This window comes from Thermobia domestica, chromosome 1 (genome assembly GCF_964235325.1).
Source record: "Thermobia domestica chromosome 1, izTheDome1.hap1.1, whole genome shotgun sequence".
Lineage (NCBI taxonomy): Eukaryota > Metazoa > Arthropoda > Insecta > Zygentoma > Lepismatidae > Thermobia > Thermobia domestica.
The window spans coordinates 227,913,469-227,933,497 of record NC_137454.1 but is presented as its reverse complement, the minus strand read 5'-3'; the positions used below and the strand labels follow the sequence as shown (position 1 = coordinate 227,933,497).

Genomic DNA, 20,029 nt, shown 5'->3' with positions numbered 1-20,029 from the left:
CAAGATCAGTGTTCTTTCGCTACGCCTCTGCTTGCTATGTTTCAATCATAGTTCTCATGGCAAATTGTGCATATTTTGACCACTGCAGAGGAAAGACTAATAGTAGAAGTAGAAGAAAACATAATTATAGAAAAGACTTCTATATGTTTTTATTATTTAGTAATACTGTATTGTATTATTCTACTCAGATCCGTAAATACCGCAGCCGAGCTGAAAAGAGGAGGAGGAGGGGATGTACAAAAATAGTCCACTTAAGCCCACAAGTTATGTGTTTCAATTCAGCAACAAACACAAGATAACTACAGGCTACAGGCGACTAACCCATGTAACAATCAGGTAGGTTTTATGTTGTTAGGGCGTTTCCTGTATTTTGGTTACTACCTATTTATTATATAAGCTCCTGGCGCAACAGCAGGAGGGGAGGAAAGAACCTAATAACCCACTTATTGTGCTTATGCGTTTAGGGCGATGCTCCTCTCACAGTTAATCTTGCCTTTTTAGACAGGTTCGTTACTTCCTTTTTAGTAGCTCCCCAATTATCCTCAAGACGTTGGATAGACGCCGCAATGTCAATACGATCTGTATAAGTAGAACAGATTCGGTACTTGATGAAAATCAAAATTTCTTATATATATTTGGAATATTTAATATTCAAATTTAAGCGATATTAAATCTATACGGGAGGCAAGGGTCATGGTGGAGAACCTAAGGAAAATCTTATACCATACAAAAACTTTTAATGTAAAGATAATGTCAGCTATTGCTGACTGTAGTAGGAACCTTCTTTTGTCTTGTATACGCGTAAGATAGTCAAATAACCAAATAGTATATTTCGTTTAATATATCTGTGTCTGCGACAAAGTTGAGAACTAATTTCCTTGTTAAAAAGTGACATCAGCTGCATTGCAGGGTTGCCAGAGGCACTGGCGTCTCTGGCATGTAAAATTTGGGGGGGGGGCATCGAAGAAAGTGATTAAAATGGTGCTATGTAGCCCAACCTATTTATTATCTTCGATTCCATTTGTTACCTTTCTGCTTACCTTCACGGATCCCCTAAGGTATATCAAGAACTCTGATATTTCTATAATCGTTCCACAGCCTGAATAATATATTCCAAATAAATATTATTATTATTTATTTATTTATTTGTTATTCTGTCGTTAGTAAATAAATTAAATTAAAATGAAATATTGAATATTTTGCACTTCAAAATATTGGGGGGACGCGAACCCCGTCCCCCCGCCAGAGACGCCTATGGCCAGAGGTACTGTTTTTAGTTGAGATCTCTTTCATATGAAGTTTTTCAAGAAAACAGAAAGAATATCCTGAACCAAATGGAATTCAATAAAATCAGTCGTGCACATACTTTAAGCCGTTGCGCACTGAGTACGTAAAGCATATAGATGGTTGCAAATTTAATTTTTCCATTTGAATACTTAAAGAATATATACAAAAACATTAATAAATACGTCTACAGCTGTCGCGAAGCCAAGCGCAAACAAGCATACCCTCTTGCGATACCACGTTAAGTATTTTATTTCAGTACACAGAGATGAGCCGAATTGCAGGGGGTACAGATAACAAACAAATATAATTTTCTTTAGTTTTCTTTATAGTCATACAGTTTTGAAATACTGATGACATTAGCTAACAGATAGAGGAAAGTACTTAACTCACTGCTACTATAATCCGTGAAGAGCTCTGAATAGTCAGATGTAGCACCTACAGCGTGATGATGCGTGGTCAGTGTATCATATCTCAAGTGTCATTTATTCAGACTTTCTGTACCCGAGTTTGCTACTTCTTAATTCACGTACTTCCCCAATTGTCTCATGATGATGACAAAATGAAATGAAATCTTTCAATTTTGCGACCCACGATTATACCATGGAGGTTAAGGAAGGTAATGGTGTTAAACGAAACGATGGAATGAAGAAAGTGAGAGGAAATGGGAGAACAAGAGAAAGCCCATGCAATGATGGTGGCAACCATAAAGAAATGCAGAAAAGCACTCATACTTTCCAGCCTGACAACTCTTTCAACCAATAACAGCATATAAACATACAACAGTGACTCCACAAAACAAACGCACGAGGTCGTCAGATGGGTAATGTTTTTCAAAAATTTTGTAAAATTACTGGATTAATAGTATTTATGCCCAGACTATGTAATATCTGCCTTGTCTGGGCATAAATATTGTTAGTCCAGTAATTTTACAAAATTTGTGAAAAAATAATACAAAGGAGTTTGTAGGAATATTTTATATAGCTTTCTGATTCAAATTTTATGAATGCCCAGAAATAAAAGTTGTGTTCAAACTGTCATGTTGGAAAATGGATGAACTAACGTTTTCGAAGGAAATCGAATATTTGGATTTAAACACATATAGCAAGCACACTAATTGGTCGATTGTTGCAAATTATACCTCTTTAAAATAGGCAATCATACGAAGTACAGCAGCAGTTGTCTACAGTACCCAGTAAACGGAAGTAATTGTGTGTTTTTTTTTAACGTTTACCGTCCCAAATTCTTTTTTTTTTCGGCTGAAACGTGGCAACAATGCCTGGAAACCAAATTTCAAAAATTATAAAAGTACGCTAAAAAGTATTAAAGGCATTCTGCGAGTTACACATTATTAAAAAAAAAATCAGTTCTTATTATTGTAGTTATCTGAACTGCTTAAACCAGTTTATAAAAAGATTTCGAAAAGAAAATGTTTTCACCATCCCATTTACAGCTAAAATATGTGTTATACATCTTTCCATTCACAATAAGGCATTGAATTGGTGTAGGTGGTTGTATAATATAGTAAGTTAATGGAGGGAATTTTCGGAAACTTCACCATAAAAATTCTTTCATTTAGAAAGACAACATTGTATGGAAACAAGAGTGTATATATACACTAACAGGCCGGTAGCCAGCCCCAAAATGTAGGGGGAGCCCGGCTGAAGTTAGGGGGGCCCGATCCAACCATATTATAGTTCATTTGCAAGCCTACCGTGAAAATTTTAGCTGGAAGCAAAAATTTAGAGGGCATGGCCCCCTGGACCCCCTGGATATGGGCCTGTACACTAATAGATAGTATAGTAATTTTGAAAGTGTCTTGTCAGTCCAACAACAATTAGGATGATCAAAGGAGTCGAACTCTCACCGTACCGCAAATATAACTCTCACTTATATCTAATTACACTGGAGACAGTGATATATGGTATCAAGATTAAATAAATCATTAGAATCCTGAACTGTTATAAATATTGAAGACATAGGCGAGTATTAGACTGTAGTTTGCGCTTATAGTTTAAATTTCACCTCAATTCAGAGGTTACAAGAAGGAAACAAAATGAAATGGCGAATGAAGACTTCTTTAGATAATTTTTTAAAATTGTTATTTCAAAAATTCGGAAGATTTTATTATACTGCTTTCTACATTTCTCACTTGAAAAGTAAGTAAATTTAATATTACAAATGTTTTATATAACCAATTTTGGTTGCACAAAGTGTTGCCGACTATGATCACATAACACTAATTGCTTCATATCAAATTTTATCTTGTGGGGATGTGGCACACATAGAAAAAAAGGCCCATCCTCATTTTATATATTCACAATGTTATAGCATAATGTTTTACGTGCACAAAACATTACTTTTAACATTTCGGGTGGTGCGGGCAGTTTTGAAGAAATCACGAGTAATAGCAATTTATGTTTGGTCATCCATACCCATAATATTAGGTCTAGGATATTCCCAATCCAATGTTGCATTTGTAAATTGAGTGTAACCCACTGTTGTATAAGTGCAGTGAAGCCTTATCAATGGTCAGATGAAGCACAGCAAGATCAAATGCTCAATATACTAGTTGTTTAGCTATTAAAATTACTGTACTTATAATACCTCAAATCATCGGGGGTTTCACTCTTCTTGCCACTATGTAAATTAAATAGCTCTGCTCCTCTGCTGAAACTTTTATTTTGCTTTGGTTGTAGAGCCTGTGTAATTATTGGTGATGAATTTCGATTTACGTATATGGGCCGCTTGGATGCCAAGCAGCCAGTTCAATGAACAATTCATATTTCAACTAAGGAAGCCATTCCTTTTTCTAAAGCTTCGTTATAGGTTACTGTATCATCTACAAACAGCTCTGAAGCGATATTGATGTTCCATCCAGGCCGATAGCCAGCCCAAAAATGTAGGCGGAGGCGGCTGAAGTTAGGGGGGCCGATCCAACTATATTATATTTCATCATCATATTATAGTTCATTTGTAAGCCAGCGAAAATTTAGGGGGTACCGCCCCCTAGACCCCCCTGGATACGGGCCTGGTTCCATCAGATACTTACAAATGGATTCCACATCCCGGTACCCAGGAATCTATCGAGAGATTTGTTTTTCCTTATGCTGCTTAGAGGATGCAAGAGTAACATTTGTTAGTTTCTCTACTGCTTTCGATACTTACGTGATAAGTGGTAAGGAAGAAATCCATCTTTGTTATATCTCTACACATTTCACAGGGCGATTCAGCGATTGTTCTATAGCCATATTAGTAGATATCCCAGACCAATACTTTTCTGAGTAACGAACGTTAAATAAGCCCTCTTTTGTAAACTTTTCAAATCTTGAGATGACATTCTGTTCGTATTCAAGTATCAATTGAAGATAGGAGTTGAGTACTATTTGCATACGAAATGTGACCTACTGCACGAAAAGTGGAAATCATAAGTTTAACTATCTCTATATGGGTCTTCCAAATTCGAGTACTTTCCAATGCAATGAATTCTCTTGAAGCCATAATTTTGCAGATTGGCTTTTTTCTTTTCTTCTTTTACATATTTTATGTTAGTCTTCTCACTTTGACATATGCCATAAGAAATCACTTTTTAATTAACTACCGTATTTTACGGACTATAAGAATCATCTTAATTTTTAAGGAATTTTGTGATGGAGAGCCGGGAAGGAGACAGTATTAGCAAGCTTGTGAACCCCCGCAACTCATGTTCGTCGCATCGGTGCACTGCTGCTACCAGTTGAATCCAATGTTGCCAGATAGAGATAGGTTCCCCCGCGGCATCCAATATATGTTCATTTTTAAGACTTTTGGGAATCTTAAATCAAACACTGGACATTTTTATATTAATTTCGAATATAAAGCACCTGCGTGAGTCTTATACTCGAAGAAAAAAGTGCGTCTTATAGTTCGTAAAATATGGTAGGCCTATATCTTCCAGCTAAGCAACAAAATAATGCATATAACGTTATCGAAAGAAAGCATGACCTGACGTGAAGTGGGGAACTGTGCTTTCAATGTAGACTTGACCACATATTCTCAATGTCACTCCCTCTCATGATAAACCTATCAAACCTAAGATACTCAGCAGTAAGTAAAAACCAGTCTGTCGGCACACGTACTGTTGACAGAGAGCTCCCAGCGTCCGCTGGTATTATAATTTAACTTGTTTTTTGCAAAAACAGTTCGGTCGAAAGCACTGGCGCAGATCCCGGGGGGATGAGGGGACATGTCCCTTCCAATCTTGGTACTGGGGGACTGTCATCCCCCAATAATCCGATTTCAAATGCAGTGGCGGCCGGTGGATTATGGTTTCAGGTGTTGCAGTACGAACGATAAGAGACAGAAGATATAAAGTGGACTCACTGACTAATCAGTATAACTTTAGATGCAAATGCTATGTGACATGTGAAATTAAATAAAATTCTGTTTTTAAAAAATAAAAAATGCAAAACATTTTATCCGATTAATCAGCTTAATTAATTAGTAAGTTCATTATCCTCTCTTTGATTGGAGCAAATCTGTCTAATACATGCTGGTTCAACTCTGGTATTCTTATTGTCAGGTCTTTTTCGATGGAAAGCATAACTAATAGTGATAACCTTTCTTGGGACATTCAATTCCTTGAAAGTGTCCATTCTTTTTCATGTAGAAAAATGCTTTTCGTCTTTTGCTGACGCCATAGGTACAGTTAATATTAATATCAGAAGCTTTGTAGATTCACTAAATATTTTTCTAGACTATTGCGAACGATTCATTCTAGCAAACTTAGTCCCTGACAGAGATCCGAATTCCTCTTCAGCGTTGACTGAAGAGAGTTCGTAACAGAGATTAGTGTTATAAAAAATGTCCATTGAACACACTCTATTCACAGTTTATCCAGGAAAATTTAAAATAAATTGAGGAAATGTATCTAGTGCAAACAACATTACTGCCATAAAACATCCTGTAAATTTAAACTGGATTCTTTTTTCGAACACTCTCATGAATTGTCCTTTGCTTGTTTTGTCTAAGCCTTAATTGTAAGTTATTTCTCAGTTGAAAGCTGGTCAATGTTTTTTGTAAGTTATTTACAGAAGTCACGGTATACAATTCATTCAGAATTTGTAGGTTATTTACAGAATTAAAGCACACACAATAAAATTAAATCTAATAAATAAAAACCAAAACAGTGATACAAAAGAGGTACTGCTATATGAATTCCGAATATCACATATTCATACATCAACACACACACATGTGCGTAAAAGAAAAAACTACATGCCAAATCATCCGTCTTGGTTGTTACGCAATGCACGATGAACACAATATACTTCCACATAAGATGAAACAATGCTTATCAATGTCATATGTTCTGGAAAGGAAACTTCGAAACCCGCCAGATGTAGGATCAGCATGTATACCTAACAGAAGGTAAAAGTCGAAGAACATCAAAGCAAACAACACTGCCAGTTCTACACCCAGAAATGTGTTAGGAGGGGTTCGATACGTTTATGCAATATATACTTTTCTTATTCTGCATCCGAAAAGACGATAAGTAATAACTGTCATCTATATTCTTAGCAAAAAATGATAGAACGATTGTTTTTAAGAAAAGAGAGAGTACATGATGAGGCGTAAAATAAAATATTTAGCCTACATCAATCGTTTCTCTGTTAAACAAGTACAGTTCGTTGGGAAAGTCTACAAATGTTAGTCAAGTTTCGAAATTTTTGGGAGGTCCGGACCCGGTGGACTCCCTCGTGGCTACGCCCCTGAGCATTGCTAACTAGTCCCAAATTCAATGTGGCGTTCCCCATCATACGGTTTTATGTGGAAATTATCAAGAGTATAAAATATACTTATTTTATAAAAGAAATATGTATATACTAAAATAGTAGGCTATCCACAGAGGGAAGGGGGCGATTCTACATATTGACTTATTAATATTTGAATCACAAATTACTGTAGAAGAAGCCTTCATTATCAATATAAGCTAAAAAATTAACTTGTAAATGCGGGTCTACTTTCATTTGTTTTCTTTCATTTGTTCATTTGTTTCATTTTCTTTCTTATTTTGTAATTCTGCAATCACTTTTTTTTAATTGTCATTATATTGATTTGCTTCAGTATGGTCCCGTAATTTAAAAATATGAATGCATGAAAACAAATTCCATTTGTTAATTGCTAGTGAAATAAAATTCAGAAATCTTATTTAGCGCGAAAAACGTTCTCATTCAATGAAAACCGTGCTGTGTTGCAGAAGCACTGCAACGACCAGTCCCTTTAACTTCTGAAATAGGGGAAAGGAGACTTAACATCCGCTCCAATTGCCGCGCTGAAGGAATCTGGTCGTTGTATGCTCGCTGCAACACAATATAAATTATAGAGAATCTGTGACGGATTATTTTTCGGTTTTTAAAACGGATTAACGGAACGGACAGTTACAGAAGTAAAAAAAAAAAATGTTATTTAAAGTATATATATGCGAGTATTAAAAAGTATTTTTTCTGTTCTTTACTACTATTGATAATAATATTTTTTTCTTGAAATACTTTGGTCGTTGCGCAACACTGCAACACTAACATTAGCCGCCACTGTTCAAATGTGTTTGTTGGGGAAAAAATGTGATGATTTGTGTCCGATTGCCACAAAGGAAAGTGAGATGAAATTGATGTCCCCCAAGAATAGGTCTCAAATCTGCCCACCTCCCAATGTTGAAGACAACTCTGCTCCTGATCCTCCACAGGATTGTTTTTCAATTTCATAAATATTTTGAGCATCGCTTAGCAAAAAAGAAGAAAAAGAAAAAGAAAGAAAGAAAAAGAAAGAAGGAAGGAAAAGAAAAAAGAAAAAAGGAAACGGTATTACTTGTCCCCCCCCCCCCCCCATGTTGAAGACAGATTTGCACCGTTCGTCAAAAGAAACAGAATGATTTGTGTCAAATGACGCCGTTATAGCGAAATTAATTAGCGTCAAGTTGGCCCGGTTTTTTTTCCTTATTTGAGATAGAATTTTTATAATGCCAATCGTTTGTGCTACGTTAGTGCTTGGTAGTGCATCCATTTGTCCTATAGTGGTGTTAAAATTTCACGTCAGTGAACTTGGCCCCCACTTGAGGCATTAACAATAAAATTAGTGTCAATCGTTGGTTCATCTTAGTGCACAACCCCTAAAGTTAGTTCTTCATTAGTGTAGGTTATACAATTAAAGCATCTTTAGAGGGCTAGCGTGAACTTGGCCCCCATTTTAGGAACTAACGAAGAAATCAGTGACATTCGTTAGAGCATCGTTAGTGCTTCTAGAAAACTCTGATAGTTTCGTTAGTGCTCACTATTAGTTACTAGGGATTACTAGGGTTATGTCTAATTACTAGGGATGCGCACGAGACAAGATTTGGTCTGTCTCGTCTCGAAAATGTGCTGTAAAAAGTGATGTCTCGACTCGAAAAATGTATATTTCTTTATTGGAAGAGCCGTGTCTCGACTCGAATTTTGTCAGGAAAATCCTGTCTCGACTCGTCTCGTGCGCATCCCTACTAGTAATTACATATCACGAAACTTCCATAAGAATACATGGATAATTTCTGATTGCGTCAAACTCCCGCCAAATTCGAGAGCACTAATGCTGTTCTAGTGCGATCATTAGTTCATCATTTGTGACTTTTGGTGCATCAACACCAAAGTTAGTGGTTCATTAGTGTAGGTGCTACAAGTAAAACATGTTTGAAGGGCCAGTGTGAACTTAGCCCCCATTTAAGCACTAACGAATAAATTGTCATTCGTTAGTGCATCGTTAGTGCTTCTTGAAATCTGATAGTTTTGTTAGTACTGCATTATTAGTGTACTTATGGATAATTTCTGATTGTGACATATTCCCGCCAAATTCAAGAGCGCTAATGATCTCTTTTTATGCAATCGTTAGTGTTTTTTTGTACAGCAACCTCTAACGTTAGTGCTCATTAGTGTAGGTGCTACAAGTAAAAACCCTTTGGGGATCAAGTTGACACTGTTCCCACTTCAAGCACTAATGAAAAAATACTGCCGTTTTGTAGTGCATCGTTAGTGCTTATTAATGCACCAACCACTAACATAAGTGCTTATTAGTGTAAACTCTCCCCACTTCTAGCACTAACAAAAAGATAGTGCCATTCGTTGGTGGATTGTTGCTGCTTTTTATTGCATAAACTCCTAATGTTTGAGCTTCATTAGTGGATGCTCTAAAGCCAAACCATGATAGTATGCAATTACACTCTGGTCGCCACTTCAAACACTAACGAAAAAAATTAGCGTCATTCGTTATTGCATTGTTGGTGCTTCTAGGAAACACTACTAGTTTCGCTAGTACTTCACTATTAGTGTAGATATGGCTAATTACATGTGACGAAACTCCCACAAGAAATCCATTGGGAATTTTTCATTGGCTCAAATTTTGGTCAAATTCAAAAGCACTGATGATCTCTTTAAGTGCAATTGTTATTGCTTCGTTAGTGCTTCTTAGAGCACCAACTCCCAACATTAGTGCTTCAATAGGTTGGACGCTAGAAGCAAAAAACTTTAGCCTTTAAGAAAGCACTAGCGATGAAACCTAGTGACATCGATAGTGCATCGTTAGCATTTCTAGAAAAAAAATAATGGTTTCATTAGTGCTTCGCTATTACTGCAAATATGGCCAATTTATGTCACGAAGCTCCCATAAGAAATACATGGGCAATTTTCATTGTCTCAAACTTCCACCAAATTCAAAAGCACTAATAATCTCTTCTAGTAAAGTCGTTAGTGCTTCGTTAGTGCTTCTTGGAGCATTAACTCCCAACATTAATGGTTCAATAGTTTGAATGCCAGAAGGAAAAAACTTTGGGAGGCCTAAATGCAAGTTAGTTTCCCGAGAAAGCACTAACGATGAAACCCAGTGCATCGGTCGTGCTTCTAGAAAACACTAATAGTTTCGTTAGTGCTTCACTAGTAGTATAGATATGGCAAATTATATTATGAAACTCTCATAAAAAATACATCGGGAATTTTTCATTGAGTCAAATTACCACCAAATTCAAAAGTAATAATGATCTCTTCTAGTGTAATCGTTGTTTGCTAGTGCACCAATTCCGCACACTAGTGGTTCTTGTCGTGAATGCTTTTGTGAGGAGGGGCTAGCCCTAGCGTGTAGTTAGCTTCCCCTAAGTTTCACCTTTTAGCGTCCGTACAATTGGAGCACTAATATTAGAAACTTTGCAATAAAACCTCCTAATGTAATAGTTACCATTACACTATATATGTTCATTAGTGCTTTTAAATTTGGCGGGAATTTTACAAACTGGAAAATGCCACTTGTCTAAATTTAGCCTCGCACGCATCTGAATTACTACCAAAACAGTTCACGTGGTTAGTGCTTCGTTCAGTAAACACTAACATTAGTACTATGATAGTTTAGGAGTTATTAGTGAATAGCTCTCGTGGGACTAAATTGAAATTTATTGAATTCTACAATAATTGTCCTGCAAAGGTGGAATAAACGTCGAAAGTTAGTGCATCGTTATTGCTTGCCGAAACATCAAGCACTAACGTTAGTACTATCATAGTTTAGGAGTTATAAGTGAATAACTCACTCGGGGCTAATTTAGTTTTATATAATTTTACAATAATTGTCCATACAGGTGCAGTAAACGTCAAAGGTTAGTGCATCGTTAGTGCTCTAAAAGACACTAAAATTAACGTTACTGTATAACGACTTATCAAAAAGATAGTCGTAAACCTGGTTCGTTTGCTGAGGTAAAAATTCGAAGTGGTAGTATTTCTTTGGCATTAAAATATTAGCTTCGATATTTAAATACCATTAATCTCACCTTTTCAGTAAAAATGACAACGTCTATAAACGGTGCTAAACTGGTTTATTATTTGATATAACTTTAATATCCTTTTCTTAAAACTGTTAAGTACACAAACTCACTGACTAGGTAACCATAAAAAATGTCCATAGCAACAACTATCCCATAATAATAATCTTACATATATTAAAAACATTCTTCTTTTGTTAATATGAAATTAACATTCTACTAAGTATAGTGCACATGTATGAGTACTTTCTGCCCAAGGTACAGGTAAATATTACTCAAACCAAAGTATTTTGTTATATAAAAATGTCGCTCGACAAAGGGACTGAATATAAAAGTCATGAGTTGGCTTGGCTTTTATCTTCAAGAACCACTGGTCCGTTTACATTAGTGTTCTTACATTACATATGTCCATCATATTTTGATCGTACCTCGTATATCTCTTCATTACATTTCACATATACATTAAACAAATCTTACATTTCATCAATATTTATCTTTAATTACATTAATTATATTTATTTCATTATTATCCATTATATTATTATTACATTTTCTTATTAAAAATATCATCGCTTATTTAATTAATCGATGAAAGGTACGATTTCAAAGAATGTAAAGGACAAACGTGGGTTACAAATAATATTAATCTTTAAGGGCGCATTAAATAACAAATAAGTCAGATGTTGCATTTAAAGGTATACATCGTAGCACTAAGATGTTATAATAAAGAAGAATCTCATTTAAGGTAGTCATTGAATAATTAGTTTTATAGAATAGATCTTCTTCTTAACATAATCTTTGACAATTAAGTTTTCAACACAAATCAATCTAATATAAATAATCTTTGCTTTTAATCAATTATAAATCGAATTATAATTCCTCATATATTAAAAACATTTGAAAATTATCATTGATTAATGAGAATTAAAGAGAATTAAATTGAATAAAAATAAAATAAATGTTCATGAAAATCTAGAGCTGATATGAGTCTAATTAAATTTCGTTAACAGTAATCAGGTTACATTCGTACTTGCATATGAATCTAATAAAGTGCATTGTACCGCACAATCATGATTAGGTTCTACATTATGTTGTACATGTCTTTCATCGTGATTCCGATTTTGATATGAAGTCCCATCTCTTGATCTACAATTACGTCTATCCACGTAGTTCGCTGCATTTCTGGAATTTCGCTCAGTACTTCGATTATTTTTATATCTACTTTGACTATATGGTCTAACATATGAATTGCTACGATTAATTAGGTTAGGCGGATTCCCTACATAACCTTGTCTATTTTGCTCATTTTGATTGCTAGAGTATACTCGGCTTAGGTTAGGTTTCGTATTATTCACACTTCGGATATCTAAATTCCGAACAGGCACCAAATGATCTGAATTATTCTTATACGATGCACTAATGAAGGCACTGATTTTTCGTTACTGCTTGAAGTGGAGACAGCGTCAACTTAGCTCCCCAAAGATTTTTTACTTGTAGCATCTAACTGAAAAAGCACTAACGTTATTGGTTGGTTCACTAAGAAGCACTATCGATTACAATAGAAAAGATCAGTAGTGCTTTTGAATTTGACGAGAATTTGGCGCAATGAGAAAATTCTCCATGCATTTCATATGGGAGTTTAAGTTTAGAGCTTATAATTTACTATATCTACACTAATAGTGAAGCATTCATGATACAATCAGTGTTTTCCAGAAGCACTAATGATGCACTGACGAAAAGCACTAATTTCTTCGTTAGTGCTTAAAGTATGGATCAAGATCACGCTGACCACAAAGTTTTCCACTTGTTGCATCGCCACTGATGAAGAACAAACGTTAGGGGAGTGCACTAAGAAGCACTAACGATTGCACTAAAAGAGGTCATTAGTGCTTTTGAATTTGTCGGGAATTTCACGCAATGAAAAATTCCCAATGTATTTCTTAAGGGAGTTTCGTGACATATAATTGGCTATATCTACAAAGCATTAACGAAACTATTAGTATTTTCTAGAAGCACTTAAGATGCACTAATGGCACGATTTTTTTCATTAGTGCATAGTGTGGAGAGATCAGCGTGGACCATTGCTTTGGCTCTAGAACCTACACTAATGAAACACTAACGTTAGCGGCTAGTGCAGTAAGAAGCAGTAAGGATGCACTAACGAATGGCACTAATTATTTCGATAATTCTTAAAGTGGAGCCCGGCGTCAATTTGAAACAATAAAGGCTTTTTACTTGTAGAATGTACACTAACGAAGCACTAATGTTAGAAGTTGCTGCATTAAGTAGCACTAACGATGCAATAGTGATTGACACTAATTTTATCGCTAATGCGTTAAGTGGAGACGCAAAGTTCATGGACGTTTAATTTCAACACCAATAATGGACAAATTGACACACGACAAGCACCAACATAGCACAAACTGTTGGCATTAATATAAAATTCTATCTCAACTAGAAAAAAAGCGGGGCCAACTTGACGCTAATTATTTTGTTATAACGGCGTTATTTGAATAGCACCAACGCTCAAATTAGGGCATAACTAACACTAACTTAGCACAAACGTTTGGCATTAGAAAATCCATTCTATCTCAATTATGGAAAAAAAAGCGTGGCCAACTTGACGCTAATTAACTTCGTTATAACAGGGTTATTTGAAGAGCACTAACTGTGAAATTTGGGTACTAACCATCACTAAAGTAGCACAAAATTGTGACATTAGAAAATCCATTCTATCTCAATTAGGGAAAAAAGCGGGGCCAACTTGACGCTAATTATTTTCGTTATAACGGCGTTATTTGAACAGCAGGGCACTAACCAGCACTAACGTAGCACAAACGTTTGGCGTTAGAAAATCCATTCTATCTCAAGTAGGGAAAAATCGGGGCCAACTTGACGCTAATTAATTTCTTTATAACGGCGTTATTTGAAGAGCATTAACGGTGGAATTTCGGCAATCACAAACGTTTGGCATTAGAAAAACCATTGTATCTTAATTAGGGAAAAAAGCAGGGCCAACTTGACACAAATAATTTCGTTATAATAGCGTTATTTGAAAAGCACTAAAGGTGAAATTAGGGCATTTACCAGCACTAACGTAGCACAAACGTTTGGCATTTGAAAATCAATTCTATCTCAATTAGGGAAAAAGCGGGGCCAACTTAATGCTAATTAGTTTCGTAATAACGGCGTTATTTGAAGAGCACTAACGGTGAAATTTGGGTGCTAACCATCACTAAAGTAGCACAAAATTGTGACATTAGAAAATCCATTCTATCTCAATTAGACAAAAGCGGGACTAACTTAACGCTAATTAATTTCGTTATAATTGCGTTATTTGAAGAGCACTAACCAGCACTAAAGTAGCACAAACGTTTGGCATTAGAAAATCAATTGTATATTAATTAGGAAAAACAGCGGAGCCAACTTGACACTAATTAATTTCGTTATAAGGGCGTTATTTGAAGAGCACTAACGGTGAAATTTGGGCGCTAACCAACACTAAAGTAGCACAAACTTTTGGCATTAGAAAATCAATTCTATCTCAATTAGAAAAAAAGCGGGGCCAACTTGACGCTGATTAATTTCGTTATAACGGCGTTATTTGAAGGGCACTATCGCTCAAATTTGGGCATTAAGCAGCACTAACTTAGAACAAACGTTTGGCATTAGAAAATCCATTCTGTCCCAATTAAGAAAAAAAGCGGGGCAACTTGACTCTAATTAATTTCGTTATAACGGCGTTATTTGAAGACTACTAACTGTGGAATTTGGGCACTAACCAGCACTAAAGTATCACAAACGTTTGGCATTAGGAAATCCATTGTTTCTTAATTAGGAAAGAAAGCGGACCCAACTTGACGTGGACCCCACTTGTGTACACTTTATAATTAGATAAGATAAAATATATATCCAAGACGAACTCAAAAATGAAACATGGGAAAACTTCAGACAGGATAAAATAAATCTACAGAAGTTCCAAGAATTGACAAAACACATAGTGGGAAACATGTGAAAAAGAAGAATTGAAATCAGATGAAGGAGAGCAGTAGCGTACGCAGGAATTTATTTCGGGAGGTGTCCAAACTCAATATCAGGGTATTTTATATTGAAATTCCTAAACTTGTCCCTAAAATTATGCTAAATTTACACAGAAGTTGGAATTTCGGGGGAGGTCCGGACCCCCAGGACCCACCCCCTGCGTACGTCCCTGAAGGAGAGAACGGAACACAAACTAGATTTAGAAAAAAATATAACATACAGAATTCTGTTTACAAATAATAAATAAATTTTATAAAACTCCTGGAATGAAAACCGAAATAGAAAGACGCTACTCTTGTTTTGTGTTTAGTGTTTGGTGTCAGTGCTAGTGTCATATTGTTAATTGTGTGTCTTAAATGTGAATGTTTGGTGCGATCTCAAGAAATAAACAAAATAATAACATAAAAAGAAGTAATAAAAGACAAGAAAAACTCCGAAGAAATTGGTACAAACCAATATTTGTTTCGCATTGTGTCTCTTGTTGTTATATTGTTATTAATGTATATTATTTTAATTTACTTTCAGGTGGCGGTAGAGGAACCAGTCCAACATAGTGCAATGAAAATTTTAATGAATGACAAATGATAAAAAAGAAAATTTATTTTATGTATATTTGTAATATTCTTTTACAGGTTTGTCCGTTTCTGCAATAATAGACCCATAATAATAATAATAATAATAATAATAATAATAATAATAATAATAATAATAATAATAATAATAATAATAATAATAATAATAATAATAATAATAATAATAATAAAGAAAAAAGTACATAAAAGGGCATGTTTTAAAGTATTAGATGCCATGCTAGAAAAATATGCCTCACCTCAACCTACTGAGGAATAGTAGCCGAAAGAAAGATAGAGAGACACGAAAATAAAAGTAAAGAGAGAAAATAAAGACAGAGGCAAAGTTGAGACTGCCCTATAATAAGTCCAAAAGTAATTGGTAACGGTAGGGGAATGTGAAGGCCTTAAAATAAAATAAAATAATATACACCAGAAGTAAGTGCTCCATCTCTGAGCCACAGTGTCCTCCTCTAATTGGGAAAGAAAACTTTATTATAGCCTACATTCATTGTATGACAAAAAAAATGTAATAAAAAGAACGGATTGACTTATTTTGCAGTTAATGACGAAATAGTCTATCATGCTGAGTTTGTATATCATTTTTTTCTGGTGGTGACTGCACCAAAATTCTCCCAAATTGTGTGACTTTGTTTGCAGAATAGCATAGCATGTTCTTAGCCAAAGACAGCCAAACTGTAGCTACACAAGTCTCTGTTTGCTGTAGTTTAGCACTCATTTTCAGCACCTAGGCTTTGAGACCTGGACCTACTGTTTATTAAGTTGGAATCACAGCAATCGTAATAGTTGAATTCAGAGCTCTCACTGGGCATCAAAGCCGGGATGCTGTATACCAAAGAGTCGTGCACTAGCCGTAAGATTACCGGAGAGGGTTAGTTGCTATACAAGCGTATTAGCTATTTTTAGATTTTTTTTTATTTTTTATGCACGAAAGTTGATTCGCTTCATTAACCCGCAGAAAGTTAATTCATTGCCATACATATTCAGAGAAGTAAGCCTTAGAAAATCAAGAATAATTAGTCCCTCTCAACAACCACAAACCTCTACCTCCTCTCCCTGCCACGAGAGTGAAAGCGTTTGAATTTAACAGTCATGGATCCGGTTTGCAAATTGCATATGGAAATTATTACAAAATATAAAATTAAGCATGAAATAAAAATTTAGTGTCTACATGCCTATCCTGGAATAATCCAACACCCGTGTTTCTAAATTGTAGTGGTTGGAATTGAACTAAAGTTGTCAGATCTCCAGGCGCCGACCGAAATACCTGAGTTCGAAATAATTCTATGAGTCCACAGGTCAACGAGCTAAATCTAAGGAATTAGATATTAAATTACCTAAAATTAAATTATCTCTACCATTCATGCAGCATTTTCGAAACAAAAAGTAAGGTTTCAAAATTTTTCATTATTGCACTTGTATTTTCGCGAGGCGCCAACAGTTTTAATGTAATGATCTGACAGAGACGGGGATGAAACATAAAATTAATTTCGGTGGAAATGAATAGTATAATAAATTCTCTGTTTTGAAATCTAAAATATCAATAATTGACAGTAGGATAATAATAATAGTTATGAATTATGGAATCCGTTCTTCGAAAAAAGCAGATGCACCACACTTGTTTAAACGACGTAAATTCTCTCTTTCCAAGTCAAAAATGCACATGTTGAAACCAGTGTTTAAGTCGAAACCAGTGTTTAACTTTATGATCAGATAATTTGTCCAGATGAACTTGAAAATAAACTGTAAATTTTACCAAGACGTAGTTCTAGGAAATAGGACTACCAAATGTCCAGCGAGAAGGTCCAAAGAATGTAAATAATAAGGTAGGATTCTAAAATAGCTAATGTTTTCTTGATAATTTCATTTAGTTCGCTACAGTATATGTTCGGTTAGTAGTAACAGTAGTGTTAGTAATTATTGGCGCAAACCCGAGGAGATGAGGGGGACATGTCCCCTCCAATCTTGGAACTGAGGAGGACTGTCCCCCCCCAATAATCCGATTTGAAATGTGTTTTTGGGAGAAATTTGATGACTTTTGTCCGATTGTCACAAAGGAATGTGAGATGAAACTGATGTCCCCCAGGATAAGCCTCAAATCTGCCCGCCTCCCAACGTTGAAGACAAATCTGCTCCTCTGATTCTCCACATTGTTTTTCAACTTCATAAATATTGTGGACATCGCATATATATATATATATATATATATATATATATATATATATATATATATATATATATATATGGGAACGGTCTTACCCGTCCCTCCCCCCAATGTTGAAGACAGATTTGCTCTTTGAGCCGCTGGTAGTAATAGAAGTTTTACGGTGTTAGAAGTAATGATGTTAATAGCACAAAGAAATCTTCAGTTTCAAATTTATGTTCCCAATTACACAAATACTCGTGGGGCTTTATTCTGTAGCCTACCAGTCTTTGTAAAATTTTGGGATCGCAACGCAATGGAAACGTTGAAATAACAATTGTGTGTGTCATATCGAATATCGCAAAGTAAAACGCACATTTTGCGTTGCGTTGACGCAAATTCGTACGGAATGAACCTATTTCTCAAAACTGCTAGTCTTATAATATGTGTTTTACAAGTCGCAAAACATCTGGAAAATAATAGAAGCCATTTCTAAATACTGATTTTGATACCTCTGATTTATCATGATTTTATGGTATATAGGCCTACAACTAAAATATTTGATTTTGAAAAGTTTCACACTAGTATTACAAGACTTGTAGTTTTGAGGAGTGCCAGTAGGCTCCAGTTCTATAGTTGCCTTCTTCAGTCCGATCTGGCAACCGTAGATTGACATTTTTAATGGGGCGTTTACACTTAGTCGATTTGCGTTCGATTCAGTTGAATTGACGTCACTTTCAACTTAATCGACCGTGTAAACAGGACTTCAACTTAATCGCTTGTTGATCGAAAGCCACTAATCGACTAGCAACTGGATTGAAAGACGTTCTATTTTCTGTGGTCGATTCTATTTTCTTCTGCTATAACACCGCAAATTGTACCAATTACTTTTTGCTTGGACATCTTTAAAATTGCCAGTCGATTTCGAATCGACCAGAGGAGAGCGAGTCGACAAGCAGCAATCAATTTCTGTTGAATCAATTGAACATATCCATCGATCTGATTCGGCCTAGTTGCTTCGATTTAGTCGCAAATGCAGCGAGTCGATTTAGCCGTGCGACTAAATCGACCAAGTGTAAAAGCTCCATAAGAGATCATAAGAAATCTACTGTTGAGTCACTGTCGCAGAATTAAGTAACTCTGTACACAGACAATTACTAATGCAATATAATGTTTTTATATAAGGTGAAATTTAGAAGAAGAAAAAATTAGCAATGAGCTATATATTTGTCAATAGTTGTATTTACGTAACATTATACAATTCACGACCAACCACCGTCACACTTTTATTTCACAGTGCTACAGTCTTGCCGTTTCGTTAAAAATAAATAATTGGCACAAAATCAAGTCCCACTTACCCACAGATCCTCTTAGAAAGAAATTGCAGACGGCGTGTATAGCTATATGAAGAAAGAACTATTTGGTACGGCAGGTAACATAAAAAGTAACAACAATAACGAAAGGAAACCGGCACTAAACCGAATCAACAATAAAAACGCATGAAAACGTACAGTTTATTACATATAAATATGCCTGATATATGTATGTGTATATATATATATAGAAGAAATCTGCTCCGTAATTGGAGAGAACAATTGTTTTCCTGTCACATGTCACTCCCGTCCTTACGTGTTAGTTTCACGCTGGAAACGAAAACAACACCGTTGGAAGACAAATCCAGAAAGCAAGCAAAGCGCGCACACCTTCCGTCTTCAAAGCAGGAGAACGCACGACTGTTCGGTTGGTGTGGTTGCAAAGAAAACCGCTTTGACCCTGTTTTCTTCCAAAGAAGCCTTTCCAATCGCATTTACAATGACTATCGTTGGATCATTGTGTAGGTGAAGAAACTTCATCGCGGAAAGAATTGGCTCTCATTCACTCTTTTACATCAGCCGTTTTACTTTCTCTCTCTCAGTCTTCTGGCTCCTTTCTCCCCTCCTCCTTCGTAACAAGTCTTTAATTCTCAACTTCACTTTCATCACTTGCTCATTACAATTGTCTTACTATTTCTTAACTGGGAGAACTCGTGCATCGAGTGAAAAAAAACACAAGGTCAAGTTTATTGCCTTATACGGAAGAGGACGTTGACACCTGTGTCTTTGCTTATCCTTACTTAAGGATAGCAAGTTCTGGTTTGGTTGCTGTCTGATTCTGTCAAATGGA

The 20,029-nt window shown here is 35.6% G+C and overlaps 1 protein-coding gene across 1 annotated transcript in view; it reads right to left on the bottom strand.

The window, feature by feature from the left end:
- LOC145667138 (phospholipase B1, membrane-associated-like) overlaps positions 1 to 19,677 on the bottom strand; it is a 165,267-nt gene extending 145,590 nt beyond the window's left edge. Inside the window, exon 1 of the mRNA XM_081734880.1 lies at positions 19,225 to 19,677. The gene's annotated coding sequence lies outside the window, so the exon portion shown is untranslated. The remainder of the gene's footprint in view (positions 1 to 19,224) is intronic.
- Positions 19,678 to 20,029: the final 352 nt, after the last annotated feature.